This window comes from Stenella coeruleoalba, assembly GCF_951394435.1.
Source record: "Stenella coeruleoalba genome assembly, chromosome: 5".
NCBI lineage: Eukaryota > Metazoa > Chordata > Mammalia > Artiodactyla > Delphinidae > Stenella > Stenella coeruleoalba.
The window spans coordinates 103383941-103404712 of NC_137150.1; the positions used below are offsets into that span (position 1 = coordinate 103383941).

The following is a 20772-nucleotide window of genomic DNA, read 5'->3' on the forward strand; positions in this document are numbered from 1 at the left end:
ATGGCTGGGTCATATGGTAATTGTCTCTTTAGTTTTTTAAGGAACCTCCATATTGTTCTCCATAGTGGCTGTATCAATTTACATTCCCACCAACAGTGCAAGAAGGTTCCCTTTTCTCCACACCCTCTCCAGCATTTATTGTTTGTAGATTTTTTTGATGATGGCCTTTCTGAGTGGTGTGAGGTGATACCTCATTGTAGTTATGATTTGCATTTCTCTAATGATTAGTGATGTTGAGCATCCTTTCATGTGTTTGTTGGCTATCTGTATATCTTCTTTGGAGAGCTGTATATTTAGGTCTTCTGCTCATTTTTAGATTGGGTTGTTTGATTTTTGATATTGAGCTGCATGAGCTGCTTGTAAATTTTGGAGATTAATCCTTTGTCAGTTGCTTCATTTGCAAATATTTTCTCCCATTCTGAGGGATATCTTTTTGTCTTGTTTATGTTTTCCTTTGCTGTGCAAAAGCTTTTAAGTTTCATTAGGTCCCATTTATTTATTTTTGTTTTTATTTCCATTTCTCTAGGAGGTAGGTCAAAAAGGATCTTGCTGTGATTTATGTCATAGAATGTTCTGCCTATGTTTTCTTCTAAGAGTTTTATAGTGTCTGGGCTTACATTTAGGTCTTTAATCTGTTTTGACTTTATTTTTGTGTATGGTGTTAGGGAGTGTTCTAATTTCATTCTTTTACATGTAGCTATCCAGTTTTCCAACCACCACATAATGAAAAGGCTCTCTTTTCTCCATTGTATATTCTTGCCTCCTTTGTCAAAGATAAGGTGACCATATGTGTGTGGGTTTATTTCTGGGCTTTCTATCCTGTTCCATTGATCTATACTTCTGTTGTTGTGCCAGTACCATACTGTCTTAATTACTGTAGCTTTGTAGTATAGTCTGAAGTCCAGGAGCCTGATTCCTCCAGCTCCATTTTTCTTTCTCAAGATAGCTTTGACTGTTCGGGGTCATTTGTGTTTCCATACAAATTATGAAATTTTTTGTTCTGTGAGAAGTGACATTGGTAGTTTGATGGGGATTGCATTGAATCTGTAGTTTGGATACTATAATCATTTTAACAATGTTGATTACTATACTATACTATACTATACTGTACTATAATCATTGGATACTATAATCATTTTATACTATACTATACTATACTATAGTATACTATACTATAATCATTGGATACTATAATCATTTTAACAATGTTGATTCTTCCAGTCTAAGAGCATGGTATATCTCTCCATCTGTTTGTATCATCTTTAATTTCTGTTAGCAGTATCTTATAGTTTTCTACATACGGGTCTTTTGTCTCCTTAGGTAGGTTTATTCTTAGGTATTTTATTCTTTTTGTTGCAATGGTAAATGGGAGTGTTTCCTTAACTTCTCTTTCAGATTTTTCATCATTAGTGTATAGGAATGCAAGAGATTTCTGTGTATTAATTTTGTATCCTGTTACTTAACTAAATTCACTGATTACCTCTAGCAGTTTTCTGGTAGCATGTTTAGTATTCTTTATATATAGTATCATATCATCTGCAACAAGCAACAGCTTTACTTCTTCTTTTCCAATTTGGATTCCGTTTATTTCTTTTTCTTCTCTGATAGCTGTGGCTAAAACCTCCAAAAGTATGTTGGATAATAGTGGTGAGAGTGGACAAACTTGTCTTGTTCCTGATCTGAGAAGAAATGGTTTCAGTTTTTTGCCATTGAGAGTGATGTTGGCTGTGGGTTTGTCATATATAGCCTTTATTTTATATTGAGATAAGTTCCCTCTATGCCTACTTTCTGGAGGGTTTTATTCACAGATGGGTGTTGAATTTTGTCAAAAGCTTTTTCTGCATCTATTGAGAGGATCATATGGTTTTTCTCCTTCAGTTTGTTAATATAGTTTATCACACTGATTGATTTGCATATGTTGAAGAATCCTTGCATTCCTGGTATAAACCCCACTTGATCATGGTGTATGATCCTTTTAGTGTGCTGTTGGAGTCTGTTTGCTAGTATTTTGCTGAGGATTTTTGCATCTGTGTTCATCAGTGATATTGGCCTGTAGTTTTCTTTCTATGTGACATCTTTGGTTTTGGCATCTGGGTGATGGTGGCCTCCTAGTATGTTTTTGGGAGTGTTCCTCCCTCTGCTATATTTTGGAAGAGCTTGAGAAGGATAGGTGTTAGCTCTTCTCTAAATGTTTGATAGAATTCGCCTGTGAAGCCATCTGGTCCTGGGCTTTTGTTTGTTGGAAGATTTTTAACCACACTTTCAATTTCAGTGCTTGTGGTTTGTCTGTTCATATTTTCTGTTTCTTCCTGGTTCATTCTCAGAAGATTGTGCTTTTCTAAGAATTTATCCATTTCTTCTAGGTTGTCCATTTTATTGGCATATATTGCTTGTAGTACTCTCTCATGATCCATTGTATTTCTGCAGTGTCAGTTGTTACTTCTCCTTTTTCACTTCTAATTCTGTTGATTTGCGTCTTCTCCCTTTTATTCTTGATGAGTCTGGCTAATAGTTTATCAATTTTGTTTACCTTCTCAAATAACCAGCTTTTAGTTTTATTGATCTTTGCTATTGTTTCCTTCATTTCTTTTTCATTTACTTCTGATCTGATCTTTATGATTTCTTTCCTTATGCTAATTTTGGGGATTTTTTTTGTTATTTCTCTAATTGCTTTAGGTGTAAGGTTAGGTTGTTTATTTGACATGTTTCTTTTTCTTGAGGTAAGATTGTATTGCTATAAACTTCCCTCTTAGAACTGCTTTTGCTGCATCCCATACAATTTGGGTCATCATATTTTAATTGTCATTTGTTTTTAGGTATTTTTTGATTTCCTCTTTGATTTCTTCAGTGATCTTTTGGTAATTTAGTAGTGTATTGTTTATCCTCCATGTGTTTGTATTTTTTACGTATTTTTTTCCTGTAATTGACATCTAGTCTCATAACGTTGTGGTCAGAAAAGCTACTTGGTATGATTTCAATTTTCTTAATTTTACCAGGGCTGGATTTGTGACCCAAGGTATGATCTATCCTGGAGAATGTTCCATGAGCACTTGAGAAGAAAGTGTATTCTGTTGTTTTTGTATGGAATGTCCTATAAATATCAATTAAGTCCATCTTGTTTAATGTATCATTTAAAGGTTGTGTTTCCTTATTTATTTTCATTTTGGATGATCTGTCCATTGGTGAAAGTAGGGTGTTAGCATCCCCTACTATGATTGCATTACTGTTGATTTCCCCATGTATGGCTGTTAGCATTTGCCTTATGTATTGAGGTGCTTCTATGTTAGGTGCATAAATATTTACAATTGTTATATCTTCTCTTAGATTGATCCCTTGATCATTATGTAGTGTCCTTCTGTGTCTCTTTTAATAATCTTTATTTTAAAGTCTATTTTGTCTGATACGAGAATTGCTACTCCAACTTTCTTTTGATTTCCATTTGCATAGAATATCTTTTTCCATACTCTCACTTTCAGTGTCTAAGTGTCCCTAGGTCTGAAGTAAGTCTCTTGTAGACACCATATATATGGGTCTTGTTTTTGTATCCATTCATCCAGTCTGTGTCTTTTGGTTGGAGCATTTAATCCATTTACATTTTAGCTAGTTATCAATATGTATGTTCCTATTACCATTTTCTTAATGTTTTGTTATTGTGGGTCTTTGCCTTCTCTTGTGTTTCCAACCTAGAGAAGTTCCTTTAGCATTTGTTGTAGAGTTGGTTTGGTGGTGCTGAATTCTCTTAGCTTTAATTGTCTGTAAAGGTTTTAATTTCTTCATCGAATCTGAATGAGATCCTTGCTGGGTAGTGTAATCTTGGTTGTAGATTTTCCCTTTCATCACTTTAAATATGCCCTGCCACTCCTTTTAGGCTTACAGAGTTTCTGCTGAAAGATCAGCTGTTAACCTTATGGGGATTCTCCTGTATGTTATTTGTTGTTTGTATCTTGGTGCTTTTAATATTTTTTCTTTGTATTTAATTTTTGATAGTTTGATTAATGTGTTTCTTGGCATGTTTCTCCTTGGATCTCCTTTATCCGGTATGGGACCCTCTGTGCTTCCTGGAGTTTATTGACTATTTCCTTTCCCATATTAGGGAAGTTTTCAACTATAATCTCTTCAAATATTTTCTCAGTCCCTTTCTTTTCCTCTTCTTCTTTTGGGACCCCTATAATTCGAATGGTAATGCATTTAATGTTGTCCCAGATGTCTCTGAGTCTGTCCTCAATTCTTTTCATTTTTTTTCTTTATTCTACTCTGCGGTAGTTATTTCTACTCTTTTATCTTCCAGGTAACTTATCCGTTCTTCTGCCTCAGTTATTCTGCTATTGATTCCTTCTAGAGAATTTTAAATTTCATTTATTGTGTTGTTCATCATTGTTTGTTTGCTCTTTAGTTCTTCTAGGTCCTTGTTATACTTTTCTTGTATTTTCTCCATTCTATTTCCAAGTTTTTGGATCATCTTTACTATCATTACTCTGAATTCTTTTTCAGGTAGACTGCCCATTTCCTCTTCATTTGGTTGGTCTAGTGGGGTTTTACCTTGCTCCTTCATCTGCTGCTGCATAATTCTCTGTCTTCTCATTTTATTTAACTTACTGTGTTTGGGGTCTCCTTTTCACAGGCTGCAGGTTTGCAGTTCCTGTTGTTTTTGGTGAGATTGGTTCAGTGGCTTGTGTAGGCTTCCTGGTGGAGGGGACTGGTGCCTGTATTCTGGTGGGTGGGGCTGGACCTTGTCGTTCTGGTGGGCAAGGCCACGTCCGGTAGTGTGTTTTGGGGTATCTGTGAACTTAGTATGATTGTAGGCAGCCTCTCTGCTAATGGGTGGTGGTGTGTTCCTGTCATGTTAGTTGTTTGACATGGGGCGTCCAGCAATGGAACTTGCTGGCCATTGGGTGGAGCTGGTTCTTAGCATGGAGGCAGAGATCTCTGGGAGCACTCTTGCCAAGTGATAATACGTGAATTTTCAAATCGATTTCTAAGTCAATTTGGGTTAGAATATTTGAACATGAGTTTAAACTCTTCTGTCTTTCACTACATTACCAAACAACCTAACTTCTTTGGACTTTTGTTTTCTCATCTCTAAACTGGATAGAATTATCCAGTGGGTTATTTTAATAAATAAACAGATAAAGTTTAAAAGACACATTTTAAATTGAAAATTTGTAATTTACAGTGTTAATTGTGTTTATGTCCTTTACTACAAAGGTTATAATTGGGGCAACCTGCATGCTGCGCAAATTTGGTGTGTTTTGTTTTGTTTTCTTTTGTTTTGTTTTGCAACCTGATACTCAATACCTTAATAAGTTGAATGAACATTTAAGAATTGGAATATTTTACATAAAAATCCCTATTTTAGGGCTTCCCTGGTGGCGCAGTGGTTGAGAGTCTGCCTGCCGATGCAGGGGACACGGGTTCATGCCCCAGTCCAGGAAGATCCCACATGCCATGGAGTGGCTGGGCCCGTGAGCCATGGCTGCTGAGCCTGCGTGTCCGGATCCTGTGCTCCGCAACGGGAGAGGCCACAACAGTGAGAGGCCCGTGTACCGCGCAAAAAAAAACCCAAAAAACAAAAAGCAAACAAACAAACAAAAAAATTCCTATTTTAGTTTCTTTTTTTTTTTTTAAAGTATAATGTTTGAAAACATTTTAGGAAGGAATATATATATATATGTATCTCCTGCTTCTTGTAGTTGCTACAGTCCATTTTATATTTGAATGTCCAAACTTCAGTCACATTTGTTGTAGAAACTCAAAAAGTACCATGAAAACTTTGTCTCCCTTGATCTCTTAATTGAACTTTCAAAATTTGTTCTGATTGACTCAGTGCACAGCAGCATGGCCTTTGTAGTTTTTTGACTTTGCAACCTCTCTTTTCTGTAGTAATTTTCCTAGAATAGGTGCCAAATACAAGTTTGTTCAGTGTGAATCTGGTATGATTTGAAGTCCTCAAGGAGACATTGTTTCTGCCATAAAATCCTGCTCAGGCAGGGAATTCTGCTGGCTTTAGATTCATTCTTTTAATTTAACATTTTGATCCTCATTATATTGCAAGTATCACTGGGAAAAATAGTGCTTAGTTTTCAATAATTTGTTGAGTAATGCTAATAATAGGTATTGAGTTTCATATCATTGCACCATTTGAAACACAAAATTGTTCTGTGTAATACCAAAGACACTGCTTTTTAATTGCTGGCTTCTGTCACATTTGGATCCAGGAGATCACACAATATCATCAAAACAGGCTGTCCTTTCATTGTTCAGGTTAGCTTTCCTCTGTGTGGGTACAACTCTTAGTCAGATATTCTTCCTCTGGCCGCCAGGAAGTATCAGGCTTACAGCCTGTCAGATTTCAACTTCCAGTGGGAGGAAGATGCCATTTTTCCACTATCTCATAGGATTATCATGAGGATTAGAAACCTGAGTGAATAAAAAACACTTAGAACAGAGCCTGGCATATAATAAGTATATATTTGTTATTATTAAATAAGTATATATTTGTTACTAGCAAAAATTCTGGGCCTCAATGTTACTGGCCTGACTGGGACTGTATGTATATAACCATGTATATATCTTCTTATTGATTGGATTTCACCTCTCAGTTTCTAAGGAGTGGGATCCAGCATCCCAAGACCTTGTGGAATAGGAGAAGAGGGAAGATTGGAAATCAGAGTTATGTTATTAACAAAGAGGGGGAAAGGAAGTCATCAGGAAAAAAAGAAGTGTACATATATATATATATGTGTTAAACCTTCAACAAGGAGAGGAAAATAATTCTACCATTTGTGCAATCCTAAAAAAACAGGTCCCAAATACAAGAGAAACTTATTCTCTATATGAAATATTGACTTAAAACAGTAATGTTCATAGATGTCTGTTTTGATACCAGTTTTTTCAGCAACACTGCACTTCCCTTCCTGCTATTCCACTTTAAGAAGACTATCATTACATTTGCAGGTAATGAGATTTCAGGGAATTCCATTATCTTTTGGCAGCCAAAATGAGATACACATTTCATCACCATCTTCAATCTGGAGAAAGCTAATGGCTGGATCCTGACCTTTTGTGCTTGATGTGGAGATATGCAGCATCCTTTACACACATGGATTAGTATTTTGGGAATATATTTAATGGTGACAAGAATCAGAACACATACTTCATAGGTCTGTTAGGTGCAGAATTATGTTATGATTCAGTAGTGATTTATGAAACAGAAGCAAAAACTTCCCTAATGGCGGAACTATATCCTCCACAGGCATAAACTGTCTTATTCTTCTGCAGGTATTGGAATGCTTGTATAAAGCAAGCATTTGACAGCAATATTGATTCTGAATCCAACATTAGTGTGGCCAGAAAAAAAATGTAAAAGCACCTTGTATCTATTTGGAGTGTGGTTTAAACTGTTAAATGCCTTTCTGTGTGCCATCATGGGAAATGAGTAGCTATTTATGGATCTTGAATAATACTAACAGAGTTTTACTTGAATTTATTTTAACACTTTAACTCATATTTATCTGTCACTTTTTATTGTTCAAGGCTGCTACCAAATTTGAGCCTAGCTATTTCCATTTTATTAAAATAAAAATATTACTAAGTACACACTTGATAAAAAAATGTGTAATGAATTAAGGAGACCATTGATACAAGTGTCTGGTTGATGTTATTATAAAGTTACAAAAAATTAAAGTGCTTTTTTTTTAAACACCAAAATAGCACCCTGTCATAGGCATTGATTCCTATTTCAAGTTGCATTGAGAAAAGATTTGTTTTATCCTTTCCGATAAGCACAAATTGTGGTGAAGTTATACTTGCATATTAGGGAAATGTATTTAGTTACAGATTGTCTTTGATTAGGAGTTATTTTAGTAAAAATACTATTTCATTTTTTGTCTGTTCTGAATTATTTTCAAGTATGCAACATACTATCCTAAACATATGTAAATCTTCTCCAAAAGCAAGTCAAACCATGTTTTAAATCACGGAAATAAAAATTTTCAGTATTAACTCCCACCAAGTCTAACATATGGACACTCAGCATAAAACATTTTTATTAACAATTTGTAGAACCCTTATATCTGCTGGTTTTAGGCTGAGTAACAGTTTTCACATAGGTCTATAGTTCTTTATAGAATATAAAACATTTTTACATGCATTTTTTTCTCCAGCACCTGTGTCAGATCTGTGAAATTAAGGAAGCATTTGAGGGGGTATATTGCACCTCATATTCCAAATTACAGATTGCTGCCAGCCATGCACTCATGGTTAAAAGAGTCCATGTGTCTGCCTAAGTGTCTACCACATTGTCAGACAGTGATATGAGACTCAACCATTGATTATTACACCCATAAGATATTCTATTATTTCAGTCATGTAGTTTAGTTTTCAGTGTTTCATATTGAAAACTTACACATTTTCCCCCATTTAGGATGACTAAGTTAAGGCAGTAAAAATGTAGAAATTATTCACAAGGAAACATTGTTTTTCAAAACTTACTCATAAGTATGTTAAACATTAATCTATATGACTATAATCTTTATATTACTCTATTAAGTGACTGGTGCTGTTTACAAGTAAATGATCATTTCACATACGTGTTGTAAATATTTTCAACAACTTTGATTATTTTGTTGTGTCTGGATACCTAAACCTAAGGACACATGTGTCCATTTCCTCCACGGCACAGAGAATACAGAGCTTGCTTACATTTGGTGGCACAGACATTACCAGTTTTCTCTTTCATCACTCCTTAATAAGATAAAATATATATACAACAATAATGTATGAGTCTTTTCTGAGCTTCAATATTAAAATGATCAAATAGGAAAAAGGGAAAAACCTTGCAAACTAAACTCATCTGCCATTAATAAACCCCATCTGCCATTTTATGGCACATACACAAACTGCTATAGGAAGATGCCAAGACAATTTAGAATTTCCTTCTACAAAGGCCTGAGCCAGAGCTAATTTCATTCAAAGGATAAATGAGCAAAGTATTCCTTTGCCAACTGACAAAACGTAATGATTCATGATTAATGGATCCTTGTGTTTTTCCTTCGAAGACCTCTTCTTTCTGTATGGCAATACTGTAATCAGTGCAGGAGGAGAACCTGAAACTTTAAATGTGAGAGCAGCAAATCTGATCTATGGTTAGGACTGGCTTATTATTAGCAAAGAGAATGATTGATGATAGAAAAGGCTGTCTTTTGAACCTTATAGGGCATATGCTAAAAATATTTTAAAACATTTGTCTGCTGTAGATTAAGTTTTCTTAGGAAACAAGTTTTTGCTATTAAATGTTTTTGCTCTGATGATTAAATCTAATTACTTCAAAAACCATTAAGAGATGTTGACTCAATCACTTATGACTTGTTTTTTAATTATAAAATTGGAATCACTCTTTGATAGAATTAGCAGTCTTTTTAGTGTTAGCTGTAGGGTAAAACAGTAACATATATTGTTAAATAATTTAGGAAAAACGATTCTGATGGAAAACAAGAAAGTGTTCTATTTTTATCCCTAATAATGAATGTACTGATAAAATAAATATGATTGAAAAAAATTAGTCAGCACTCATTTCTTTACTATCCTTATTGTCAAAGATATTAGTGCCTAAAGAGTGCGAGAGTATTTCCCAAATACTATCAACATATCAGAACAGCAAGGTAATTCTCATTGGTAAGCTATTTGGGTTTCTCCTTTGACTCTGGGCAACTATTTAGTGACAAAATATACAACTGTCAGCTTATAGCCAGCATAATTTACAGATATCTTGCTTCTAAGTAATGGGGAGATTTTGTAAACATGAGATCAATAAAAATGTAAAAATGCATTGATCACATTGTGAAAGGACTGTGAAAGGATGATTAGTCTGTTGAATAAAAGTTATATTAATAAGCAGTATATACAGTCTGATTAAAAGCCAATAAAATGGGCACATTTTAAAATATCTCATGAAACAAAATTATAACATACACACAAAAATTTTATTGGTCAATAAAATTCCTGCCTGAATAACTTTCATGGTTATAAAATGTACATGGATATATATTTGCCTATTATGTGCTTAAATGTTACCATTATTAAGTCAAATAAAACTTAAACGTAGTGTATATTAGAATAAACCATATGAAATTGAGTAATTCCATCTTTTTTCACTATAATATTGAGAATTTTATTTATTCGAATTATAAAAGGACCAATAAAAATTCTAGTTGTCTCTTCTAGTTCTGTTAGAGGAGAAAACTCAAGTTATCCTATATGTGTATAACAAAGTGCTTGGGATAGTAATTGGCACAAAGTATATACTCAATATGTTAGTCCTTATTATTTTATCATCACCATTATCATCATTATTAGTAAAGAGTTAATAGGATCAAGTGGCAGGATTTCCGATATAAATAGCAATGGAATCAATGGAAAATCTTGAAGGCATTCAGTGGAAATAAAAAAATGGTTATTCAGAACTGGTAGATCTAGAGATAAACATTGGGATGAAGGCTAATTTACTCCTCAGTAACATAGGAGAGTAGTGTCTACTTTTGAGGTTCTTCTTTTGATAAAATGAAATCATGTATAAAAAGCTACCAGGATAGTGCTTGACTTGTAGTAACCTCTAACAAAGAAAGATTACTTGTTCTTTTGTTTTTAATGACATTCATTAAATTTTCTTTTCCTCAAGACACTGTCAAATATTGTTTTTATTATGATAAGTGACATGCCAACTTAATTTAGTATATCTTGAAAATTGAAGACAGTCTTATTAGAAAAATGAAAGAAAATATTCATATTAAAATTCATATTGGGAAGCTGTTGTTAAAGATTTTGCATTGGGGTACTAGCATTAATAATGATCGTTATATTGATGTTATGACGTGTATCAGGAAAAACTTTATTAAAATTTATAAATTAAGATGGGCATTACTGGGAAGTCAACAGTTAGGCTAATTCAGATATAATTAATTCTCTTTTTTTGTCCTGGTAGTTACTGTGTTCTAATTTGAGGCAAGAAGTAAATAGGTTCTCAATGCCTTTTTTCAGTAGTACAACTCAAAAAATTGAAGTATGATAAATCATGTTGAACCCTAATGTTTTCTAAAAAGCTTTTGAGGTTTTTTGTATGTGTTTGGTTTGGTTGTTTTTGTTTTTTTCTGTTTATTCTTAATATATTAAAAGAGAAATTATTTTGCAATACAGCTGTGTACTTAGAGTGCTTCACAGAGCAAAAGAACTCTTTGTGCCTGTATAGATGTTTCAATAAAACAGTAAAAAGTATTTCCTTTCCTTTTCTTTTTTCTATTCCCTCACTTCCATTCCTTACTGCACACAAAAGGGTTTAGACATTTAGTTTAGACATTCTGACATTCTTCTAATTCACCCAACACATTAAATATATAAACTGTTAACAGCAGCTCTAAATTGGTTGTTAGATTAAATGAATTTTAAGTATTCTATTTCAAATTTTCCATGTTTTCGGCTACTTACCTGAGGCTTAATGACCATGACGGCGTAAAATGTGTTCATTGGGAATGTAAGAGAAACAGGAAAGAAGGAAAAACTTTGCTCTGATGATTGAATTTTAAATATTAAGATTCTCAAAACCTATAATTCCATTTAGTTCATGATGCAAATGAGTTAAGTCAGTACTTCAGTCCTGAGTGTATTTGTTGGGTGAGAAATTTTTGAGAGACATTAGGTATCTTGTTAATTCACAAAATTTCAGAGAGTTAATTCTGTTTTTTCAACTGTAAGTAGGTTAAACACTGACTATGGTACCCAGTAAACAAATGTTCTCCTTTCTGGGTGAGCTGTGATATTTCATTTTTTCACATTTTTGTCTTAGGTTTTTCTTACAGTAAACATAAATTGAGCATTGATGTTATAATGTTTTTGATTCAATTTCATATTGACTCATCTGTTTATTTTTCATGTTTTTATTGGTAAATATATTTCCCTGTTTCCTTCACAAGAGTAGCTAAAGGCAAAAGAGCAATCTGATACCACTCATACCAATGATATTTCATTAGAAGATGCCTTGCCCTTTGGCCGGTTGGAGAGTTGGATAGCCGATTTGTGTAGAAGTGCATAATACTGTGGTAGATGAGAAAAACCTCCAGTATGCAGCCCCAGAATTTCAGGTTAAATAATTAATGACAAAGTCTTTCCCTTAAAACTTTTTCCCCTCAGAAAATGCTTCCAAAGTGCATTCCTAAATAAAACCTCCCTGGGGGCACTTCTTTCCCACAGACATCAAAAATATACGAAACTTTCCTTTATAAGAGATTCTTAGATTGGGCCTAGTGCATTCAGAAAAAGAGGATGGAGATTAAGAAGAAAAGAATTGCAAAGAGCATGGGGGCGTCTACCCGTTTAGCAAAACCCACAAGGCCCTGACACCTATCTTCTTGTTTTTTTCCAAACTATATTCTTTTTCCCCTGTGATTTCCATCAGAAATCCCTCCTCTCTTCTGAGGATGTCTCTTTTGTTCACATGCATGGTTGATCACGTAACAGATTTAGGCTGAAGCCAAGTGACAGTGCAACCAAGTCTGGTTTTTCCATCTTCCATTTTCTACCCCCTGTTGCCAGGTCTTTGATATTTGGAGATTTGGTCAGAGAAATGAATTGCTTTTCAATATTTACTTCTTAAAAACTTCTTCTGTCTATCAGACCAAAGGAAAAATATTAAGCATGGAGGAGAAATAACAATTTGTGGATATAAACTAAAACCACAGTAAGTGAAGAAAAATTTAATTTGTATAAAACTTCATAAAAATTTTGTTACTTCTTAATCCTTCAGCAGCTGTGAGTTAAGTACTCATTTGTTCTGAATGTGTCACATGGCAGGATATTACGCTAACTCTAAAATATACAAATTAAGTCTCTTTGCAGAACTAACAGCACTTAAGGAGCACCTGATGGGACCATCATAATTTAATAAGCAATATGCTCATTATCATTAATACACAGGGCTTTTATTTGTTTATTTCAACAAAACTCCTTCATTAAAAGCACTTAGGTGAATTTGAAATCTGTGAAAAAATGCTCTCTGTGAAGCCTTAGAGGGTGAACTTAACATTTTTTTAATTTTAAAAAATAAGCTTGAATTGAAAGATGAAACATTCACAAAACAGTTCATCAAGGAATGGTATAAATAGTGCTAAACATTTGTTTTCTTTCACTCATTTATTCATTCACTCAACAGATATGGTAGAGTATCTGCTGAATGCCTGATGTTGTGTTAAGATGCTGGGCAAGGTGCATAGTTTTTTTATCCTTTCAAAAGTACTTCCTTAGACATTCTATCATTTGATACTAACAGTACTTTCTAGTAATGGGGCAGATGATACCAATTCTCATTCATTTTTTCAGTGAAGTTTGGGAGATGTGTGTGACTCCGTGAAGTTCAGACAGAGGGATGATAGTGAAGTTCTGGCTAAAAACTAGAACTCCTTTGTCTTGGTCCAGTGTCATTTTTATTTACTTGATAACCTTGAGACATTGTGAACTTGGACTTTCTGATTGCTTAAGTGTTGAAGGCCACCAAACAAATTATTTTGTTTAAAAAAGTAGAAAGCCCTGAGGATTTGTTAAAGAGTGTACCCGTGAATAAATGATCAAAAAGCATTGAAGTACCCTGCCTTTCCAATTCTTGGTTGATAATAATCATAATTTTAATACTTACTGTAATTTGTGTCCCCTCCTCCACCCAGAATATAAGCTCTAGGATGTGAATGTTATTTGTATATTGTTCAATGATGTATCCCAATTCCCTAGAACAACGTCTGAGACTTAGAAAACACTAAATAAATATTTATGGATTATGGAATAAAAGTTGAACCTATCTGTGAGCTTTGATGCATGTGATAGGGCATGGTGGGTGTGAGCATTTTTATTCTGTTAAGGGATAACATAAACACTTAAGACCACCAATTCCTCTTTCCATACCAAAGGGTAGTAAAAAATACCTTCATGCCCTATAATGAGAATTTAATAAAATCAAATTGGTTCACCATTAACAATCTCCTTTAATAATAGAACAGAGAAGAGAAACACATGTTATATAATATTAGGACAATTTCAGAACCTTTTTTAAGCTATGTTGTTAAAGTCCTCCTAGTCAATTCTTTTTTTAAAATCACTTATTTATTTATTTTTGGCTGCATTGGGTCTTCATTGCTGCACGTGGGCTTTCTCTAGTTGCAGTGAGCGGGGGCTACTCTTCATTGCGGAGCACGGGCTCTAGGCACGCAAGCTCAGTAGCTGTGGCTCAGGGACTCTAGAGTACAGGTTTAGTAGCTGTGGCGCACGGGCTTAGTTGCTCTGTGGCATGTGGGATCTTCCCAGACCAGAGCTCAAACCCATGTCCCCTGCATTGGCAGGCGGATTCTTAACCACTGTGCCACCAGGGAAGTCCTCTCCTAGTCAATTCTTTTGCACACATAACAAAAGCTGACTCTAGTTCATCTCTTTATATTATCCTTTGCCCCTTCTCTGGTACAGCTGATTAAGAGACAGAAATGGTTATAGATCAAGTCAGAGGAGAAGAACCAAAGAATGAAAAAAATCTACAATTTTATCATTAGCTCTTGAATAAGTTTTATATCAAACTCTAGAAAAGGAGGCTGTGAAGATCAACAGGTTTAATTTACATTGGCATTGTGTGTGTGTGTGCCTGTGTGTGTATCTATAGACATTCCTTATACATTTGACCTATCCATTTTGGAATGTTGTCTCTGCCTTACACTATCAGAGGCGGGTATTTTTGTTTACTTTGCTTCCTAAAGAAAGTATGTTCCATTTGGTAAACAAAAAGTGAAAATTCAAAGCAAATGTAACTAGGGGAACAGCTTAGCCAGGAAAATTGAAAAACACACCAACAAGGTTATCACTTACTTCTCACTCTCTTCCCCATCCCCCTTTTCTGCAGTGATTTATTTTCTCTTGCATAATGTTTCTCACAGTATGATAGGGTATGTTCTTGTGGAGGGCCTGCCTGCCTTCAACCCCCAGGCATAGAAGCTTAGTTAACTCTTCAAACAAAGAGCATATAAATTTGTAAAATGGTTTATAGATTGCTCCTTTTTGAAAATATAAAAGAGATACATATTTCATCCCTTTTTTTGTGTGTGTATAAATATATCCATTATACCTATAAATAGCCCTCATTAACATATTTCAGAAGGATTAATGATCCTTTAGTATCTTTTTCCATATGCTATTGATGTAATAGTTTCAAAAATATGTTCATCATATTTTAAAAGCAGAAACAAAAATAAAGGGAATAGCATTTTTACTGTGGAACTAACTTTTCATGTAACTTTTTGTGAATGGACAAGATAGGTAATCATAAGGGTCTTAATGTCCACAGCATTAGGATATAAAATGTTTTATTATTTGTTTTATGTTTGTATTTATTTGTGTTTGTTTTGTTATTTATTTCTTTGCTTTTGGTACTGCATAATTATAATAGTCCTTATTTTGTGCAGGTATTCTTCATTTTCAGTGTCCATATCTCTGAATGTGTTTATGCTGTGGTGGTGATTTTAAGTGTGTACACTGGCATTTTGAAGTCATGACTTCATGAACTTAAGGCACTTGATAATTTTCTTGTTTAAAGGATACCTGAAGTTCAGAACACTAATGGAGGAACTGTACCTGAAAAATAATTCTGCAGAAAAGAAAGAAATTATATAAATCCTTACTTTTGGACTAAAACAATTCATCTGTCTTTAAAAATGAGAGGAAAAAGAAAAACAATTTTCTAGGGGACCAAAAGATGCAATATCTGTGAATGAGATTTAAGTAAATGCATTGTGTTTGCTCTCCCCACATTCAAACAAGTATTTCAGAAAGTTTTCAGGTTGATTTTTATTAAAGGAAGAAAAAAACCACAGTGCTTAGAAATATATATCTACACTTCAAATCCTAAATCCAATTCATGAATTTAGGTTTCTTTCCTTTCTTCCTTCTTTCTGTCCGTCCTTCCTCCCTCTCTCCATAACTCCATTACTGTCACATTTCCATCTATCCATAGACATTTATCGAGCTAGGTATTTTTCTATCCTAGGAGTTGAGGCATATATAACTGAATAAGTCAATTAGGCTCACTGCTGTAATGGAGCTTAACATTTTTTTCCAGTAAAATATGGGCAATGGTATAGTTATTTTTCATGATAAAATAAGTATGATGTTTGAAAGGATTTAGTTAAATATCTATCATCTAGAATAAGGCCTGAAGGAATAGTAGATCCTTCCTAATAAATTGGTTCCTATTTTCCAGTTGGCTGGTTACGGGAGCTACTAATATCCCCTATTCTTACTCTACTTTCAAATCTAAGAAACTAGGTTGATCCTTGACCACTCTCTGGTCCAGACCAATGGACCAGCTGAAGCAAGGCTCTTTATAATTCTCAGCCCTTAGATCTATGGAGAATGGCTGACTTACTATATGAATGAAATATGGTTGGATCCCCTTCCTGTTCAGTTCTCAGGCTTCACAATGCTCAGCGGGCAGCAGTCAATTTAGTAAGGTCTTATCCATCACAACTGAAAAGATACCAGGCATTGACTTGATGAATGGAAGATAAATCATGGAGGGTTATCCATTCAGGCAAAGCTGAATGACACTGACAGAGCCCTGCGTGAAAGCTCATTTTGCGTTTGCCTGTACTGTCGTGAGGTTCACTTGCCAATGATATTGGTGGCTTCCCCTGTATGAAGCCTTCTCTCTTTATTCCCTTCAACAAGTCACCCAGTTGGCAAAATGAAAAAAAACACCAAGGAGACAAGATGCTATTATGATCTAAAAATTCAAGTTCAAAAATATACTTTGTCTTTTTCTTTGCTATACAACAAAAACTAAGTGCACAATTTCTGTTGTTGTTATGTGGGAACAGATGAAACATCTCCAGCAGATGAGACTTAGAATGTTATAGAATTTGATCACCATACTATTCTACTTGCAAAATAAGTAATAAATTTCTTTATTTTTTAAAGCTTTCAGAAACCTAAGACTAATTTTGGAAAATTAAACATTTTGAGCATTTTATTAAATGTTATTATAATTTTCATGTAAAATGTTAAAATGAAATGAGTAAAGTTATTCTGTGCTTTCTCTCACATTTTTATAGCAGTCTGTTAAATATTGAAAATTAGTGGGCTATTCCATAATATATGACAGTCATGTTAAAATTCAAGTTAGTTTTGTATAGGACCACATAACTTAGTACAAAAATATTTTCACATCATGATGTAGGAATTTGGAGAGACCTCACAAAAGATACCTCAAGTGTTAAAGCAAACAATGCAGCCCTGCTATTTTGCATTCCTGATACTATTTAAAATAATTGAAATAATTAAAAATAGTCAATTTTCAGTGACTCTCCCACACTTGCTGATAATGTAGATGGGAAATTTGAGTCCTATAAGATTTTAGCCATTTTCTCCAAGATGTTGGTAAATCTGTAAATACTCTTTCAAAGAATAAGGGAAACTACATAGTTCATTCCTGCTATTTGTATATTAATCATTGCTACAGTATCAGAAACACTAAGGAAAATAAATATGTACCACTCTAGGGTAAATTTAGATGGGATTAAGTTTTGAGATTATCTTCAAGATTTCTGTTGTATTCATCAGAATGAAAGAGAAAATTTTAAAAAAGAAAACATCAAATATGCAAATTGGCACTACAGTTTTTATATCTCACTTAACCATAAATATAATAAATACTATAAAATCCCCTTTAAATGACCATTCATCTCTGAATTTGAGAAAGAAGAAAAAGCTTTTAAAAATTCTATAACTTCATTCTAAAATACATCAACAATTACTTAATTTCAACATGGAAAGAATGAATGAAAGCCTTTAAAAATGTCAACCTTATAACAATTTTGAGGATTTTTATTTATATGCTAATATCTTGAATAAAGGACTAAGAAATGGCAGGCTTTCAGCCGGGTGAAATAAAGAATTATATCAAAGTATTCATTAAAAAATAAACTTTTTTCTTTTCCAGGATGCCTATAGTATTTTCTCTATGAAAAGTTTAATGATAATTAACCTTCTCATCTCATACTATGCTACTTCCCATAGTGTCATAAATTATAGTTTTTATAAATTTATTAAGATGTTGTATCAATTTGTTATACTATTGTAAGAAATGTCATATCCTATAATATATCAAAATAGAAGTATTATTTCTTTATGGAAGGACTACATGAAGAAAACTAATTTTAAAGACATATCACAAAGACTAGCTTATAGCACATTTATCAGCATTTACATTTTCAGTGCAGGCATAACTAAGGAATATTTTTCAATTTCTGATTTTTTAAAATATTAGCTTGGAAATAAACCCCTCAATGTAACAAATTACATTCATTATTGAAAGTGACCAGTTGATTTAAAAGATATACTGATTTTTGTCACTAAAGGCAATATAGCTGTTTTTAAAAAAGAAAAAAAAAAACACATTTTCTCTTGATAGCCTAACTCTTTTAACATTATAAGTACATTTTTCATGGTTGTTATTAAGTTAAAAACAATTGATATCTCTCCTTATTCCTGTGTATTCAATTGATTCAATATTAATTTAACATTAGTATGGGAAGTAAATTTATTATGCACTCTTGGGAATTAAAAGACAATTTAATTATGCATGTATTACATAAAGTACAGACTTGTTTATCATAAGAGGCAAAAAGTTTCAGAGGCACTGCTTTCAGATGAGATCTGAGCAGATGTCATGAGAGAAGTCACATTTGAAAGTAAGGAGAGATGCACTTCAAGTAGAACGAAATGGTCAGATTTGGAACATATTCATGGTACTGACAGAACCATGGAATAGCAGTCCTCTTCTGTAAGAATGTTGGGTTTGTGTAAGAGAACAGAGTAAGAATAAGTTTGAAAATGATATTTGGTGTGGGTTTTGAAGAGCTTTGACTACTTGCTTGAGGAGTGGGAACAGTTTTAGAAGGCATTAGGGAGATGGGAAAGGTTTTGAGCATGAGTATGACACAACCGAATCTGAACATTAGGATAATTAATGTGACAGCTGTATGCAGGGTGGAATGTTCAGGTAAACAGTGGAGAGAGGGAGAGGAGATTTTGAGCCTGCAGCAGTGGTCAGACAAAAGGGAGTGAAATGGAACTGAAGCAACAGACATAAGAGATACAAAAGGGGAATCCACAGGGATTAAATTGTGTGGTAGAGAGAGGAAGTAAAATGAAGGTGTCAAAAGGGAGCAGCACTTTCATAACTGGACAAAATGGTAGCACAGTATATAGAATTAAATAATAAAGAATTTCATTTAAGAATCAGTGTGACTGAAGGTCTCAGCATGCTCCCATTTTCAGTGACTTGTCTCATCTGCTGATCATTTCTCAGCTTCCAAATTATATGTAAATGTTTAAAAAATATATATGTATATAGGATATATAATATATAGGATATATATATATATGTAATTGTAGAAACATACTTTTGTAGAATAAAGTGTTTGAAATCATTTTCTACTTTCTCTTCTATAAACTAGTACTTCCCTTAATTTTCTCTATTACACACTTAAAAATAATACATGGCTTAAGAAATATGATGATTCATCATTTGCGTAGCTTTTTCAAACTCTTTACTGTCTATCATTAAGTTTGTAATTTTTTCTCCATAGAAATGTATTAATAGAGCTTTGAAAAGCTCATTTTCTCATAAAGTTTATTTTCAACAACAGGCTTTCCCTGTGATGAAACAAAATACCTTAGAACAAGCTTAAGAGAAGTCTTAGATGGAATTGTGAATTAGCTGAAATGCATCACTGACAAAACTTGGAATTTCTCTGTAAGTATACTAGTGAATATAGAATTGCAAAGTCATGCATGTTCATATTGGTGAGGCACAAGTTTCCTTTCTCTCTCCTCCCCTTTATATATGTCAGCCCCCCACCTCCCCACCTCTCAACCACATCTGTTTCTCCCCCGCACCAGCCTCTCTTACCCGTCTTATCCTCTGACCCTCTGACTTCTCTGTCTCCTACTTTCCTTCATTTCTTCATACCTTTCCTATATATGTTTAAATTTTTTTTACCATGAATTGTCAGGAAGAACATATTCTTACTGCAACGTCAATATCCTATGCAGTTGGATATAGGGTAGCAATTATATGAATTAATATAGTGTTCATTATTAGTCAAAAATTATGTTACTAAATGTACACATTTTACTTCAAGGTGAAGGTAATGTTTTAAAATACACACACACACACACACACACACACACACACACACAACGTATATGAAAAAAATTTACATTGCTTTAAAAAAAACTGAGGAAAGGCTACATTCTTTATTCATTTATTTAAATGCTTCTTTAATATTCCCAGGCATGGTTTTCTTTTCACTGATTGTGGGGTCAGGCAGAAGAAAGAATTCCTTACAATAGTACATTATAAAATGATTATCATCCTTTTGTAAAGTTTAAAAATTAAATTGAATTTTTTTAACCACAGATTAATCATCTTTTGCAAAATTTACTTCACTTCTTATACACAGCATTCTCCTTAACTGTTTCCCTTTAAAATATAAACACAATCATAACTTATTCAAACTTCTTAATAAAAGGAAAAATATCTTCATGATTTTGCAACAGCACAAGAATAGTAAAATAAGTAATCCTACATAGGAATCAACTGAATATAAGAACAGTGTAAGTTTAGTTATAAAATATGTGGTAAAAGTCTTTTAAATTATCTTTAGTTAATGACATAAATTTAATATGGAAAAT

At 33.6% G+C, this 20772-nt stretch overlaps 1 long non-coding RNA gene across 1 annotated transcript in view; it reads left to right on the forward strand.

The window, feature by feature from the left end:
• LOC307186790 overlaps positions 1 to 20772 on the forward strand; it is a 232128-nt gene that overhangs the window by 136564 nt on the left and 74792 nt on the right. The window contains exon 4 of the long non-coding RNA XR_013828466.1: positions 19725 to 19831. This is a non-coding gene — a long non-coding RNA (uncharacterized lncRNA). The remainder of the gene's footprint in view (positions 1 to 19724; positions 19832 to 20772) is intronic.